Raw genomic sequence first — 17,605 nt, forward strand, 5'->3', positions numbered from 1 at the left:
CCTCTCTTTATTTGGCTTTCCGTATCTGATTTGACATAGAATTCACTATTCTAACTGACTCTTCCTGGTTCAGACTCTGTGATGCTCATTAACAATTCTTTAATCTGATTGGCTAAGGAGGTACACAGTTGCTTACCCTGTTTACATAGGTCCCAGTTGCACTGTAGAGGGCCCTACGCTTTTTGAGAGGTTGGCTTACAGCAACTTGCCATGTAAAAGCCCATAGAAAGTCTACTGTTCACCCTTTCTGGATCTGGGATTTTTTGACTGACAACCACACTTTGTATATTAGCACGATAGCAAAATACTGCAGATGCTGGAAATCCGAAATAACAACAGAAAATGCTGGAAAAACTCAGCAGGTCAGGCAACATCTGTGGAGAGAAATTTGAGTTGACGTTTCGGGTCGAAACCCTTCTTCAAAACTGGAAATAAAATAAAATATTTTGAAGGCAGGGCTGCGATCGAACAAAAGAAGTGGAAGAGACAATAAAAGGCATTCAAAGCCAGACGAGATGATAATAGGCCAGTGGAGACAAAAGACAGCTGAGATTAGGTGTGAAGTGTACTGGCAGGATAAGAGACAGCTGCCAGGTGGGAGAGAGAAACAAAAGGAAAGGCGGTGGGAGGGGGGGGGGGGGGGGAAGGAAGACCCAAAACAAAGGGGTGGAAAAATTTTGTATATTATTGTCTTCATTAGCTGTCCTCTTTTTCCTGTTTTACATGCTCGCTTTAGAGTTGTCATCTGTATAGGTTAGAGACCATCCATTGTTTCAGGAGCTTATATTGCTTCAAGGTTGCATAAAAGCTCCTTTAATCCTGATTAAATCTTATTACCTTTCAGCCAGAATCCATCAAATGTCTTCTGTAGGAGGTTAAACAGCATAGCTTGCGTTGAGATTACAAAATAAGTCTGAGATGACATGCCTTTCCAGGTCCTGCATTTCAGCTTCATTCAGCTCTTCCATAGAAGGTATGGGTCAAATTCCATCCCAATTTAGACAAATTGTTGTTATTCAACCTCTCCTTGTTATTGAACAAGACTGTGGTAGATATCCTGAAGTGGAACTGCACCATCATCTCCTTGTGGGGCACACTGGATTGTTCAAATTAATTACTCTTTGCAAAATGAGCTATCTCTGATCATTCCAGGCCCTTCCAGTGGACCTTTCGTTTAAAAGAATTAGGGGTAAAAATTGGTTATGTCCCATTATTGGCAGCGGCCCGCAGTTGTTTGTGGAGCTGGGGTAGCACTCCTGCTCCTTCCGACTCCACAAAAAATAAAATTTCTTAAAGTATTGGGACCAATTTAGGATGGTCCTTGTGCGTCTGCGTTCTGGCGTGCCATTGCTGTGCTTCACCAGAATTGGACACAAGTTATAGCCAAGTGCTTACAGTGAATAAAGGTTGATACACCAAATAAAGGCAGACACACCAAATAAAGGCACTTCACACCTCCCTGTTCTCCCCCAGAACTTCACAAAGTTCCTCACTGTCAAACAGTTCCGCATATTTCATTCATAAGGCATACGTCTACATTTCCTCTGCCACCATCCAACTCTCAAAAGTTGCAAGCATACACAGAAATGAACTGAGACCTCTTTGTGGTCAAGCCATGTTTAAGTTACAGAACAATATTCAACAAAAAGTGCCATAAAGTGCATTCATACTCTTTACAGCTACTTCTTAATAGTGTGTCTACTCTTTGTACCAGCTCCTAGTCTGCTACTTCTACAAGGTTCTCCCTGAGTGATCAAGGTTGAAAGGTGGGCGACTGAGATGGCTTCCCAGGAGTCTTAGAGGCTTGAGGTGATTCTCGTCTTAGTGCAGCAGCTATCCTAGAGGGACCAACTTATTGCAGCCTTTCTGTTGCAGTGTCAAGGGTGCCGGGAACTTGTCTCAAGCTTCCTCACATGTTGGCATTTGGAGGGTCTTTAAAAAAACATACTCAGTGCTATTCTCTGGAGACAGCAACATCTGTGATCGCTCTTTGCGGCTAACTGGTGCAGGACACAGATTCAAATGCGCTACTGATATGTGTGATTGCAAACCCAACAGTCCCAACCAGGTCTTGGAAGCTCTGTGCAAGTGTGGCGTTCAGGCTGACCCTGAAGTAGCGATAGCTGCCACTCCAGCAGTCTTCAATGTCCTTAGTACCTCCACCTGGCGCCTTGTTACTGCAGAAACCTCCTGCACTGGAACTGTCGCCAGGGTGTTCTGCATGTCATGAAAAACCTTCTGCAATGTGTTGCAGATTTGTTTCGTGGAGTCCTCCCACTTCGCCATCATCTCAACCATATGCACAGAAACTGTCTCCACTGCCTACACATGCAATTAATGCTCCGTACTCACAGCTCTTTTGAAGACAGGGCCCCTGAGATCTGGGTCTCTGAGTTCCTTCATGCAGGAATGGCACCCTTCCTCTTTTTCACTCCCAGGTCCTCATTCTCACTAATACTTGGTGCTTCACCCAGTGAAAACCTTTCTGACTCACAAGTGGGAACGGTAGCATAGTGGTTATATTACTGGACTAGTAATCCAGAGGCCTGGACTAGTCTGTGGGACAGCTCTCCCAATTTTGGCACAAGTCCCCAGATGTTAGTGAAGAGGACTTTGCAGGGCCGACTGGGCTTGGTGTGCATTTGTCATTGTTGTGTCCGAAGCTGGTGCTGAGATGTGAGTTCAAATCCCACCACAGCAGCTGGGGAATTTAAATTCAGTTAATTAAATAAATCTGGAATTTAAAAAAAGCTAGTATCAGTAATGGTGACCATGAAACTATCGGATTGTCGTAAAAAAAACCACCTGGTTCACTAATGTCCTTAAGGGAATGAAATCTGGCGTCCTTACCTGGTCTGGCCTATATGTGACTCCAGACCCACAGCAATGTGGTTGATTCTTAACTGCCCTCTGAAATGGCCTAGCAAGCCACTACGAAAAACAGTAATAAAAGTAAAACCAGATGGACCACCCGGCATCGTCCTTGGCACCGGCTTTGGACATGACAACGAGAGCGGCACACCCAGCCCAGTTGAACCTGCAAAGTCCTCCTCACTAACATCTGCGGGCTTGTGCCAAAATTTGGAGAACTGTCCCACAGACTAGTCAAGCAACAGCCTGACATTGTCGCATTCACAGAATCATACCTTTCAGCCAATGTCCCAGACTCCTCCATCACCATCTCTGGGTATGTCCTGTCCAACTGGCAGGACAAGCCCATCAGAGGTGGTGGCACAGTGAAAAACAGTCGTGAGGGAGTGGCCTTGGGTGTCCTCAACATTGACTCTGGACCCCACGACTGACCGAGCTGGCCGAGTCCTGAAGGACATAACTGCCGGACTAGGACTGCGTAGGCGGTGGGAGAATGAACACAAGGGAAAAACCTGCTTGATCTCGTCCTCACCAATCTACCTGTCACAGATGGATCTGTCCATGACAGCATTGGTAGCGGTGACCACCGCACAGTCCTTGTGGAGACGAAATCCTGTCTTCACACTGAGGACACCCTCTATCGTATTCTGTGGCACTACCACTGTGCTAAGTGGGATAGATTCAAAACAGATCTAGCAGCTCAAAACAGGGCATCCATGAGGTGTTGTGGGCCATCAGCAGCAGCAGAATTGCATTCCACCACAATCTGTAAACACATGGCCCGGCATAGCCCTCACTCTACTATTGCCACCAAGCCAAGGGACCAACCCTGGTTCAATAAGGAGTGTAGAAGAGCATGCCAGGAGCAGCACCAGGCGTACCTAAAAATGAAGTGCCAACCTGGGGAAGCTGCAACACAGGACTACATGCATGCTAAACAACAGAAGCAGCATGCTATAGACAGGGCTAAGTGATCCCACAATGGATCAGATCAAAGCTCTGCAGTCCTGCCACATCCAGTCTTGAATGGTGGTGGGCAATTAAACAACTAACGGGAGGAGGAGGCTCCATGAAAATCCCCATCCTCAATGATGGCGGAGCCCAGCACGAGAGTGCAAAAGACAAGGCTGAAGCGTTTGCAACCATCTTCAGCCAGAATTGTCGAGTGGATGATCCATATCGGCCTCCTCCTGAAGTCCCCACAATCACAGAAGCCAGTCTTCAGCCAATTTGATTCACTCCATATGATATCAAGAAACAGCTGAGCGCACTGGATACAGCAAAAGCTATAGGCCCTGACAACATCCTGGCTGTCGTGCTGAAGACTTGTGCTCCAGAACTAGCCGCACCTCTAGCCAAGCTGTTCCAGTACAGCTACAACACTGGCATCTATCCGACAATATGGAAAACTGCCCAGGTATGTCCTGTCCACAAAAAGCAGGACAAATCCAATCCAGCAAATTACCACCCCATCAGTCCACTCTCAATCATCAGCAAAGGGATGGAAGGTGTCGTCGACAGTGCTATCAAGCGGCTCACTGAAAACCTGCTCACTGATGCTCAGTTTGGGCTCCACCAGGACCTCTTGGCTCCAGACCTCATTACAGCCTTGGTCCAAACATAAACAAAAGAGCTGAATTCCAGAGGTGAGGTGAGAGTGACTGCCCTTGACATCAAGGCATCATTTGACCGAGTGTGACCTCAAGGAGCCCTAGTAAAGTTGAAGTCAATGGAATCGGGGGAAAATTCTCCACTGGCTGGAATCATACCTAGCACAAAGGAAGATGGTTGTGGTTGTTGGAGGTCAATCATCTCAGTCCCAGGACATCGCTGCAGGAGTTCCTCAGGGCAGTGTCCTAGGCCCAACCATCTTCAGCTGCTTCATCAATGACCTTCCCTCCATCATAAGGTCAGAAGTGGCGATGTTCGCTGATGATTGCAGTGTTCTGTTCCATTCGCAACTCCTCAGATAATGAAGCAGTCCATGCCCGAATGCAGCAAGACCTGGACGACGTTCAGTCTTGGGCTGATACGTGGCAAGTAACATTTGCAACACTCAAGTGCCAGGCACTGACTATTTCCAACAAGCGAGAGTCTAGCGAGAATGCCCCTTGACATTCAATGACATATTACCATCACTGAATCCCCCACCATCAACATCCTGGACATTACCATTGACCAGAAACGTAACTGGACCAGCCACATAAATACTGTGGCTACAAGAGCAGGTCAAAGGCTGGGAATTCTATGGCAAGTGTCTCACCTCCTGACTCCCCAAAGCCTTTCTACAAGGCACAAGTCAGGCGTGTGATGGAATACTCTCCACTTGCCTGGATGAGTGCAGCTCCAACAACACTCAAGAAGTTCGACACCATCCAGGACAAAGCAGCCCGCTTGATTGGTACCCTATCCACCACCTTAAAAATTCACTCCCTCCATCACCAGCGTACTGTGGCTGCAGTGTGTGGCATCTACAAAATGCACTGCAGCAACTCGACAAAGCTTCTTCGGCAACACCTCTTAAACCCGTAACCTCTACAACCTAAAAGGACAAGAGCAGCAGGCGCATGGGAACACCATCAGCTGCAAGTTCCCCTCCAAGTTACACACCATCCTGACTTGGAAATATATCGCCATTCCTTCATCGTTGCTGGGTCAAAATCCTGGAACTCCCTCCCTAACAGCACTGTGGGAGTACCTTCACCACAAGGACTGCAGTTGTTCAAGAAGGTGGCTCGCCACCACCTTCTCAAGGGCAATTAGCGATGGGCAATAAATGCTGGCCTTGCCAGCAACCCCCACATCCCAGGAACGATTAAAAAAAAACGAACTACTTCCTTCAGATAGGGTGTCTCTGGGCTGGCAAGGACCTGGCAGTAATTGTACCTCTAGCAGTCGCAATAGCTATGTATCTGGAAATGACTGGGTTCTCATTGGAGTTGCTAGCTTCCTCCTCCAAAACATCCCCTATGATGTGAAGCTAGCTTAGTAATGTGCATTGTGACATTTGCCCTTGAATCAGTAGCAGCTGGGTGCAAGGGCATTGCAATACTTTGAGAAAGCACATGAAGTTGACACTAACAATGAGTTTTGCCCAACCTTTACCAACTTTCTCTTGCCACCTTCCCTCCAACCTTGCTGTCTCCCATAGCCTCTCATACCTTTCTGCTTATTATGTGAAGAGCTTCCTTTTCGTGCGGACTCAGGGCTTTCAGTATTCGTGTTCCTCCCCAGTTTCAGTTCTCCGTCGATGGTTGTGCGCCACTTGTTCCTTTGAGGGGACAAATGGTAAGGTTAAAAGATGGAGAAAGAGTATGGGCGATATGGCGGTTCCACCAGTGGTACAGATGTAGATTGGCAACAGTGCTATGATTTAACTTGGCCACCCTTGTGAGGTCATTGAACCTCTTGCTTTACGGTAGTACTTGGAGAGGTGGAGGTTCCATTAGCTGCATCAGTAACCTTCCTCCAAACAGTGTGAACCAGCCTCTTAGGGGATTTTCTGCCCTTAGTGCCCAATAGTCGATCCCTTCTCGGCTCTTTAGACATTCTTGCAGTTGTGGTTACTGCAGCTTAGAAAGCGTTGGCCCCTACCCCCACCCCCCAACTTTTAAACTAGCTACAATCCTTTAAAGGCTGAAATGGCACTCAATTTCCCTCCCACCCAGTGGCGGTAACCCAGTGAGGAGCAATATTACCACTTCTAACCCATATCCATGGCTAATGATGGCCCCTGGAAAAAATGTGAGCAGATTAGCAGTGACCTTATGCAAGTCCCGTCTGTCGCAAAGTTGCCAACAGGAATACATTTCAGCCCACTGTCAGCTGCATGTGGAACTTTCTCTTAGACAGTGGAACTTTCTCTTAGACCTGTAACTCTATCCTTTTTGTACATAAGTACAAAGACATATCTGTAACTCACTGAATAACTCATGGGTACACATACTATTAGAGAACTCCATTGGTTTTTCAGTACATTTTCTGTAGTGCTTGCTATGCTACTTCTCAAAAACGATCATGTATCCTGAAACATGTGTTTGGCTTAGTCATTACTTTTGTATCCAGCTGGTGTCATACCACTAAAATACAAAATTATTCAAATATTTCCAGCTAAAATTTAAAACTTATTGCATTGCTCTGTTCAGTGCAAGTGAACATGCCAATAAGAGTCTCCGCTGTCTGGCAGCGGTAAGAGTCTGAAGTGAAATGTCTCAAGTTACCCAGTTTTCAGTGAACGTGAGTTCAAAGTACACATTGTCCAGAATCTGGCACATGTTGGTTGAAAATTGGCCATGTCAAAACCTGCAACGATGGCTAGTGTGAGCAATAGAAATGTCAGGCGGGTGTGCGCTCTTCTGAGACTGGGGTAAATACAGCAATATGTTGAATGGACCAATACAAAGCATAAGAGAATAGAGCCCTTTGTCTCCATTGCTCGGGCAACACAGTACACAGCTGTATTTAATAAGGTAGATTTGCATTAAATTCGGTTGGACGACAGCCAAAAGGACACAAATGATGAATTTTTAGCGTAATATAATTAATCAAATCAATCTAGATTAATGAATGGTCAGAGGTGAATTACAGTTATGTATGTAATCTCTGCTAGTCTGATTGCTGGAATGTATATGAGTAGAAAAGCGCACACCCACCAGTTAATATAAAACAGCAGCCCCAAAATCATACTGTGCACCCCAATTCATTAAGGAGCATTGTACAGTAGCACAAAAGGTAACAATGCACAATGTTATCTGTCTGTCTCTCCATGTAACAATGTGTTATCACCTAAGTTTGATCATTATTCTGTCTCCCTAACTGTGTAACATCAAATCATGTCATTATCTGTCTCTCTTCCTGGGTGTAACACTTTGCCCCTCCTTGTGTATAACACTGTACTCCATCACCAAGTCAGGTCAGGATCTATCTCTCTCCCTGTGAGTAACACAGCGCACCATTTAAATTTAAAAAAAAATTTGTTCCTGGGATGTGGGCGTCGCTGGCAAAGCCAGCATTTATTGCTCATCCCTAATTGCCTTTGAGAGAAGGTGGTGGTGAGCCGCCTTCTTGAACCACTGCAGTCCGTGTGGTGAAGGTACTCCCACAGTGCTGTTAGGTATGGAGTTCTCGGACTTTGACCCAGCGACGATGAAGGATCGGCGATATACTTCTAACTCAGGATGGTGTGTGACTTGGCGGGGAACTTGCAGGTGGTGGTGTTCCCATGTGCCTGCTGTCCTTGTCCTTCTAGGTGGAAGAGGTTGCGGGTTTGGGAGCTGCTGCCGAGTCAGGCCAGGTCAATATCAGTCTCTCCCTATGAGTAACACCACCAACCAAAGTATTAGTTTAAGTACCTGTGAATCCTATGGTCACAAGGGTATGACTTGAGGGGCTGCCATAGAAATTAAGCAACACACCCAATAAAAATTATGGGAGCAAATTGAGGTGGACCTCACCATAGACACAGAAGTTGGGAATGAAGGTGAGAAGGACATGTGTCCCCGAAAAAATTATTTCACCATATGTTAATGTGGTAAGAATATAATCTTCTACTGCCACCATTCACGAGGGACAATTTAAATCCTGCCATGCAGGCACTTAACTTCATCCATGGGACTCACCTACCGATGTCCTACACAGGTCCTTCAGGTTCTGATTTTAACCTGCTCAGAAGGACACTCACCAGAAACTAGAGACGTCCTTATTTAGATATGCAGATTGGGCTCCAATGATGTAATCTGGGCTCTGACTGCTATTTTAACCAGAGACCTGCATGGGGAAGTGGTTGTAGCTTTCCTGCCAGGCCAACCTAGCAGGATGAGGAGTCAGGGCCAGAAGAAGCCTAAAAACATGTCTTTTCATGTTTTTGTCTTTCCTTACAGGGTCAGGCATAGCAGTAGTGGTCTTCTGGGCCCCACAAAGAAAATTTAGGCCTCAGTTGCCCCGGGCTTCCCTATCATGAAGACCCCCCAAAGGTGTGGTGGGGGCTTGAGTTAGGGCCAGCTTTACCTGATGTTTCCAAGTTCAGTGACACAAAGCAGTGTATTCAAGACAGAGATTGATAGATTTTTGGATATTAAGGGAATAAAGGGATAGTGCAGGAAAGTGGGGTTGAGGTAAAAGATCAGCCATGATCTTATTGAATGACGGAGCAGGCTCGAGGGGCCAAATGGCCTAATCCTGCTCCTGTTTCTTATGATCTTATGTCCTTATGTTCATGGTGCTCTCGCCCACCGGCCTCCTGCTACCCGACATTGCGTTCTCACCTACCGGCCTCTCGCTGCTTCCTTAAGATTTTGGGCGGGAGATTAACTGAAGTTATGCAGATGAGGTTTGTGAGTTAAAATCTCCCAGGCCTCATGCTGTTGAGGCTGGAATGGTTTGCCAGTAGTTTGACTCTCGCCCTTTGTAACAATCAGGGCTTTACTCCATAAAATTCCTGCTGGTGTTGTAGATGTTTATGTTCAGATTATTGCATTCTGTTATTGTAATGTGTAATGCTTTATTTTAATGTGTAATGCATTATTGTAATGTGTAATGTGTTATTGCAATGTTGCAATGTATTATTGTGATATGTAATGTGTTATTATAATGTGCAATATGGATTATGATTTTTTTTGAAGCCTTGAAAATATTTCTTTAAGAAGGTGTGGTGGGGGTTGAGTTAGGGCCAGCTTTACCTGATGTTTCCAAGTTCAGTGACACAAAGCAGTGGCAGGGGTAGGAGATGAATTTTAAAAAAAGACACAATTTACTTACAACAGCATAGGCAATTTCTACCTAGCTACCATCAGTCCAGATATCAGCATAGTTGTCAAGCATCCACTTTTAAAGTGAACATCAGTGCTTCAAGCCCTCGCTCACACTGCTCACATGGGGGATAGAAAATCACTCATTCACTGATGAAACTTACTCAATAATGCACTGTTGGTAACTTATTCTGTGCATACGTGATGCTTCAATACATGCGCCAAAAAGGTGAATTGGTCTTCCAGACCCAAGAGGAACAGTACAAATGGAGAAGTAAATGACAACTATTCAGAATCTGTGTTGTGGATTCCTCATTTCTTTAGTATGAAGTAGAGGAGAAAATCCAGCAGAAGTATAATTGAATCACGTAATGTTCAATACACAGATATGAACAAAAGAGTTGCTTAAGACTAACCCATTGTGCATTATAACTGGAGTGATTAAAATTAATCAAAATAGTTATGGTAGGTTGTATTGGCTTGAACTGTGGTTTGATTCTAGGACACTGTGAGGAAATGTTGTGCTTCAGTTAATTTAGAAGCTCTGTGCAAGTGGTAAGTTTTTAGAACATAAATATTTGCATTAATGCCTACATGTTTCTCTGTTCACATGTATGGAACAAAATCAGTGGACAGTGTAAACTCCTCGCCTTCGAAGCCCTCATCCCGTTCCGCCCTGCTCAAGATCCATGGCTAATGCACTGGACAGGGTCCACTCCCTCTCTTCATGTACACTAAGAGCTGTTCGCCCTGATTTCCACCCCTATTTACTTGAAGGAAAGAATTGTCGCAAGAACAAGACTTCCTGCCCCCAGTATACAGAGCTGGCAACCTGGGCCATTCATTAGCACTGGGAGAACAGTGCATTCACCACCGAATCCAGGTGTAGCATCGGGTGAGGGGAACCATTTGCCAAGGGGAGAAAGAGAATGTATGGCAAGCAGAGGGGGAGAAGGAGAATGCAGAGCTCGTGGAGGGGACAAAATGGATGGCAAGGGGAGGGGAAGGGGCAGAATTCATGGCAAGGGGAGAAATGGATGCAGAGGGGAAATGAGTAGAGAGGTGAGATGGGAGTAGATGTCAGTGAAAGAGAGGGAAGCATGCGGCAGTGAAGAGTAAGGAGAAAAATAAAAAGGACAAGAAAGGGCAATTAAAGGGCAGGTAAATGGGTGGCAATAGAGGGAAGGGTAAATTGTATGGTAATGGAGCTGGGAGCAGTGCTTTCTGGCGGAAGAGGAGAAGTTTTAATAGGGGAGAAAAGAGAATGCCAGCATTAACCTGAGAACGTGGAGTAGAAGAATATCAGCATGATCTGGAGAGGGAGCAAATAGTGACAGGATGAACTCCATGAGAGGGTAAGAAGGGTATAGTGGAAGAATAGTAACAGCTTAATTTGGTTGGAGTAAGAGGAATGCCAGATTGAATTGGTGTGGGAGAGGGAGAAGATTGCCTATATGAACTGGGAGAGTTGGCGAACAGCAGCTCTTTGAAAGAGTTGGACGTTGGATGAGGTGTAGTGTCTGTGAATGGCTCTAGAGGGGTAAAGTGACATTGTGAACTGCGGCAGGGTGGAAGGTGGATGTGAGAGAGTGACTGCTAAAAACGCTGAAAAGATTACTTGGTGCTCACATGCAAAAATGTATTTACTAATTGTTGTTCCTTCCCTAATTTAAAGTGCAAAGAGCTAATTGGACCAAGGCAAGGAGGGGGGCAAGGGGGAGGGATGAGGCTGCAGATGGGAGGAGTGAGAAAGAGTGAAGCAAGTAGGAAGGAGGGAGGGAGAAAGTGGTGGAAAGTGTGTAAAAGAATTCTGATGACAAGAACGATGGACGAGCAGACAAGCTCCGGTATCCCAGAAAACACAATTTTTCTGCGATTTCTTCAGTTCTTCCACCAAAGTTACAATGGATAAGGAATGAGAATCCTGTGGAAATTCAGCCCCAAAATGTTTAATATTAGAATGAGTGAATTAAGGGTACATCTTCAGAATGAGGTTTCTGCAGATGATGTCTTCAATTGCTGCCTGATGCCTTGGGGACTTTCTGGAAGCTTTTCAGCATCCAGAAAATCTTGCTGTTCCTCATCAATGTGGTCCTGTAGGGGGTTTGGTGTCCGCAGTCAGCTTGCCCCTGACTGGTTTTGAGCGGTTCGAATCACCCCCACACCCCTGGGTTCTAGACACCAGACTTAGGTACAGGCGGCGATACAGAATTGGAGTAGACAACTGGTTTGGTGCAAGAAAACTGTATTTTATTTAGACACACTTAAAATTACACACTTAAATTACAGGAGTAGTTACAGGCATACAAAAGTACAATTAATTAAGAATGGGGAACACACGGCACAACGAGGGAAAAATCACATGAATAATCCCCCTACCCTTGTCCCACCCCCAATATCTAACTAAATTGTGCTATAAGGGGGCCAGGGATTATGCTCACCAATAAGGGTTTCTTGACAGGTCGAATCCTGTCGATTAAGCCGGTTGCGGTTTTAGGGTTCGCTCTTTGTGTCCTTTGGGGCCTGCCGTTGCCACGTGGTCCCAGGGCGCGGTGGTGGATTTGTCTGAGTAAAATACCCTCTTTTCTCTGTTAGAGATAGGGAGTAAAGTCTTTGTTGGGTACTTTATCTTGTAGAGTGGAAAACTTCGGCTTTTGTTCTTCTGGTGGTGGTCTGGTCGTCGAGGTTTTGTTGCGGTTGGGGTTCGGTTGGCGGCCTTCGGTGTCGGCTCGGTCGCGGTGGCCTAGATCGTTACCTGTGCTGTGGTAATGATCTGAAGGTATGGTTTACCCGGCCCTTTGTTACCGCGGTGCTCGTGGTCGTTCCTCATGTAAGGCTGCGGTTGCTGCCTAGTCGTCTTCGGTCGAGCCTGCCCCACCGTGCCTCCTCGCCGTGATGTTCCATGAGCCTTCCGGTCTGCTTCTTTGAGTTTCGAGTAACCTGGACCTGAGCGTGTGCCTGCTCGTCCCCCAACGCTTTCTTGCAGCCCTTCTCTGCTTGCTCATCTGCTCACCTGCCTTAGTCTGCTCGCCTTCTTCTTGCCCTTGGTTACCGGTGGGCCTACAATTATACTATTCCTGAGTTCGTTATCTGCGTGCCAAATCAGGGTTAGTTCCTTGTCCGATTTTTGGCGGGCTCGTTAAAGTGATTATAGTCGTTCACCTTAACTGCTTTTGAGGCGGTTGTCTCATTGCTAAATGGCTTTAATATCTTGGGTGTTTGTTATTCATAATGTTAATCGGTGTCTTCCTGGCTTGGTAGCTACTTCGAACTGTAACCGATTATTTATGCAAAGGTTTGATGGGTTCAAGATTAAGGCCTAGAAATTCAGTTTTGCCGGTTTTGGGGCGCTAACGTTAGCGCCCGCCCGACTTTAGCGCCCGCCCCAAAGTTGCGCCCCCTTCGCCGAAATTCAGTTGCTTCGCCCTAAGAGGTTGCTGGAGCGCTAAAAGAGGTGTTACACGACTATCTTTAGGCGCTAAGCCGGCGGTGCAGAGGGATAGCGCCGAGGCGGGGCGCAGCGCGGGTGCGGTCATTTTTTGATTGACAGCAGACCCCGTGGCGCCGGCCAGCTCTTAAAGGGGGAAGGGACGATTTGGCCTGCTGCCACGCCCTGCACACTGCAGCTTTCAAACTAGGCCTCAACACTGCTGCTGAGCCCAAGGAGCCATGGCAACGCATGAGAAGGCCCGTGAGCGTGCCCTGCGCTTCTCAGAGCGTGATCTGGATATCATGCTGACAGCATTGGAGAAGAGGCGCAGGATCTTGTTCCCAGACAATGGCAGGAATCCCACCCACCGCGTCTACACCAAAGCCTGGAGGGAGATCGCCACCAGGGTGTCGTCCTACGGCGATGCCCCCAGGGACAAGGTGCAATGTCGGGAGAAATACAATGACCTGACCAGGATTGTCAGGGTGAGTACCCTTTCCACTCTCCTCCTCATTCTTGCATGTACACCTGACATGTTGGGCAAAGGGACCTGAAAGGCCTAATGGGCAGCCCTCAGCCAGCAGCTTTGGGACAGTCATGAGCATCAATTGCACATTCTGCACTTTACACACTGGCCAAGCTATTCCACCATGAGAGGCAGTGCACACTAGATCAGGGCTACACTCTGGCCAAGCTATTCCACCATGAGAGGCAGTGCACACTAGATCAGGGCTACACTCTGGCCAAGCTATTCCACCATGGGAGGCAGTGCACACTACGTCACGGCTACACACCGTACTTAGAGCCCGTCCTTTCTCTTGCAGGCTAAACTTGCGAATAATCGCAAGCGCCGCGACATCACCGGGGGAGGCCGCGCCAAGTTCCAGAAGCTCACTCCCCTGGAGGAGCACGTGAGTGACCTTATGGGAGGCCGCGTGATTGTGCCCAGAGCGTGCGGAGAAGCCGACCCTCCGCTGCCCGGCAATGGTAAGGACCTCGCCTTTTGGCCCTCTCTCGTCGCACTTGCGCATCCGAGCTACCTCCTTTGCCACTGTGCCACCAATGCGCTGAATGCCACCAGTCATGACTCCCTCGCTGATGCCCTCTCCTCACTCTGAAGCTACTCTTGTGCCTTCCTGCTTTCAGCTGGTGACAAAGAGCTTCCTGAAGCTGCCAGTGACAGCCCCGCCGAACAGGAGGAGGAGGAGGAGGAGGAGGAGGAGGAGGAGGAGGAAGAGCAACCCGGACCATCAGGGGAGGACTCAGGTCCCGCAGCAGAGGGCGAAGTGTTGGACACGTCTTCCCTGGACGAGAGCCTGGAGCAACTTTCGGAGGGGAGTGCAGCTGCTGGGACCAGTGGCGTCCAGCCACCCAGGAGGGCTGCGGGTGGGCCGCGGCCTTCCCCCCAGAGGGGGGAAGGATCGGAGGGGAGTGCAGTTGCTGCGGACATTCGGCGCCAGCAACGTGCCAAGGGTCGCCTAGCTCGGACCCCTGCTCCCCAGCGGGAGAGTCCCGCCTCCAGTCCGGCCACCTTCACCTCGGAGGAGGTGCGCCAGCTGGACCAAATGGCCGAGGATTCGGACCGCCGCCACACAGAGCTCATGCAGGTGGTGGGACGGATGCCTGAGGCCATCGAGTCGCTGGCGACCAGTGTGCGGGAGTTTGGGGCATCAAATGCCGAGAGTGGCCGGATGATGATGGAGGTAGTGGAACGGATGCCTCCGGCGATGGAGTCGCTGGCTGATGCCATCAAGTCAGTGGCGGATGTGATGCGGGCGCAGACCAGGGCAACAGGGGCACTCACTGCTGCCACACGCGCTGCCTCAGCCAGGCATCGCCAGGACACCCGCCGCGCTGCAGCAGCACAGCGATCTACCCTTCGGCTGATTGGTGCGGATCGTGCAGTGCGTGCCCGGGCGAGTGCCAGCGTGCGACATCACCAGCCAGCGCCTCCAATACGCCAGCTTACCCACATTGCGCCATCCGTTGCCGCCACTCCCCCAGTGGAGCGTCAACGGCAAGCGGCTGGAGCTGATGGTGGGCATGCACATGTGCGCCAATCAACAGCCGGCCCCTCGAGGCCCAAAGCCCGTGTAGGCCGCCCCCCAAGGCCATCTGGCGGAAGGACATCTGACCCTCAGGCGCCTTCCCCCAGCCTCGCAGCAGCCACTGGGCAGAGCTTGCGGAGGAGCAGCAGGCCGGGCAGGGGCGCCAAAAGGCTGGACAAGGTCTCGCCCTCGCGGGCCACTAAGTAGAGGGTGTGGCCAGCTTTCATTTTATTTTGCCCATGGTTGTTTTGTTTATGGGTATGTTTTTTGCGTTAAGGCCGAGGTTGAGGCCTGGTTTGTTCAAATGTGGAGTTACTCCTCCCCAGGTTGTGGGAGTGAGTCGTTTGTTGCACTTTTTGTGGGGGCCGTTGATTGTTTTTGGGATTCATGTGGGAAGGGGTTTCATTTTTGTCAAATATAAATTTATCTTTATTCAGACAGTGTCCATGGTTGTTCTTGTTAGTCTTTGTTGCCTTCGCCGGCTGAGGGCTTGCGGAGCGGCTGCATTCATCTTGCTTCATGGCCACAAGGCATTCCCTGACAGAGGGCTTAGAAGTTACGTTCAATAAGCTGGCGACGGACGGCCCTTGGACCTTGTCGCTCCCTCCTGGGAACGTACTCCTCCTCCTCCTCCTCCTCCTCCTGCTCCTCCTGCTCCTCCTCCTGAGGTGGTGGTCCAACGTCAGGTGGCAGTGCCTGAATCCTGCGGAGAGCCAGGTTGTGTAGCATGCAGCAAACTACGACAAATTGGGAGACCCGGTGCGGCGAATACTGCAGCGATCCGCCGGAACGATCAAGGCAGTGGAACCGCTGCTTGAGGACCCCAATAGTTTGCTCGATGATGTTTCTGCTCCTTTGATGGCTCTCGTTGTATGCCTCTTCAGCAGCGGTCCTGGGCGCGCGGAGCGGGGTCATGAGCCAGGTACACAAAGGATAGCCTTTGTCCCCGAGTAGCCATCCTCTTGGGGGAGGCTGTGCCTCGAACATGTCATGCACAGTACTCTGCCGCAGGATAAAGGCATCGTGGCAGCTGCCTGGAAAGCAGGCATTGACAGCCAGGATGCGCTGCTTGTGGTCACACACCAGCTGCACATTGAGAGAATGGTAGCCCTTCCGGTTGCGATACTACTCGCCATGCTCCAGAGGTGCCTGCAAAGCCACATGCGTACAGTCAATGGCGCCCTGCACCAAGGGGAAGGCCGCGAGTCTAGCAAATCCCACTGCACGCTGATGCTGGCTCTCCAGGGCCATGGGGAAGGAGATGAATTGGTGTCTCCTTCTGAAAAGGGCATCGGTCACCTGGCGGATGCAGCGATGCACGCCGAACTGGGATATGTTAGCTATGTCCCCAACAGCGGATTGGAAGGAGTCGGTGGCATAGAAGTTCAACGCCACCGTCACCTTCACTTCCACCGACAGAGACGTCCTGCACCTGAGCTTTGGACGCAGATCTCTGCGAAGCAGGTGGCAGATCTCTGCAACCACCTCCTTTCGGAATCTCAGCCTTCTTACACATCGCGCGCCACTCATGGTGAGGTAGGAGCGCTGCTGGCGGTATACCCTGACTGGGTAAGGCCTATGTTGCCGACGCCTGTTGCCCCCTCTGCCTCTAGCCAGGGCTGCCCCTCTGACCCCGCGTCTGCGAGCCCTACGCACATGGCGCTGAAACTCCGCGTTGGCACCCCATGCAACCCCCATCAAATGCTGGCAAACAGTCAAATTTCCAACAGGGCACTTGCAGCGCTTTGGCCTGAGTCCAAAAATACCTGAGCTATTGCTGCACGAAACCAGTTAGCTCTCCTCCTTGTTGTGTGTCCAGAAATCCGTTGCACAAGAGTGTTTGCTGCAAAATGGCTGCCCTTTATACTGCAGGGTACGTGCCCTTTAATTTGCGCTCCCCGGGGCCCGCGTCGACTGTGTTGCGTTCCATTTTACAAACGCTCTGGCCGCCAGCCGCACAATGGGGCGGTCCGACTGAAGTTTGGAATCGGGGCGCGCAAAGGGCGTTGCACGAGGATGTGACGTCATTTTCTGCGCGCGCAGCCGGGCGGGCGCTAAACTTTGCGCCGGCGCTAAGGGTCAACTTAATTTGGGGCGAGGCGCAAACTGCGCTGCGCCCGGGCGCTACACGCATAGCGCCCGAAATTCACTTCTCTTAAGGCGCTAACTGCTGGCGCAACCAACTGAATTTCTAGGCCTAAGTCTTTCCTGAGTTGATTTGTTTCAAAATGAAGAATGCGTATTCTGTATTATCTAGTTGTCTGGCTTCAGAAATAACAAGTCTCCCACAGGCCCAGGCATGTCAGGTTTTTCAAAGCCATTTTGAACTTGACCTGCTGTTTTGCAGGGTCCTGCTTTCAATCTTGCAGGTTTCTGCCACAAGGTCCAGAAGCCATTTCCTTTAGGGTACCCTTATTAATAACTTGTCCTTCAGGGTCCCTTTATTAATAACTTTGGGGAATGTGGGAATTTTGAGAACCCTACACTCCCCCCTGTTGATACTAAAACTC

This window comes from Somniosus microcephalus, chromosome 22, assembly GCF_052327205.1.
Source record: "Somniosus microcephalus isolate GS21.2 chromosome 22, FLI_Smic_1.0, whole genome shotgun sequence".
Classification (NCBI taxonomy): domain Eukaryota; kingdom Metazoa; phylum Chordata; class Chondrichthyes; order Squaliformes; family Somniosidae; genus Somniosus; species Somniosus microcephalus.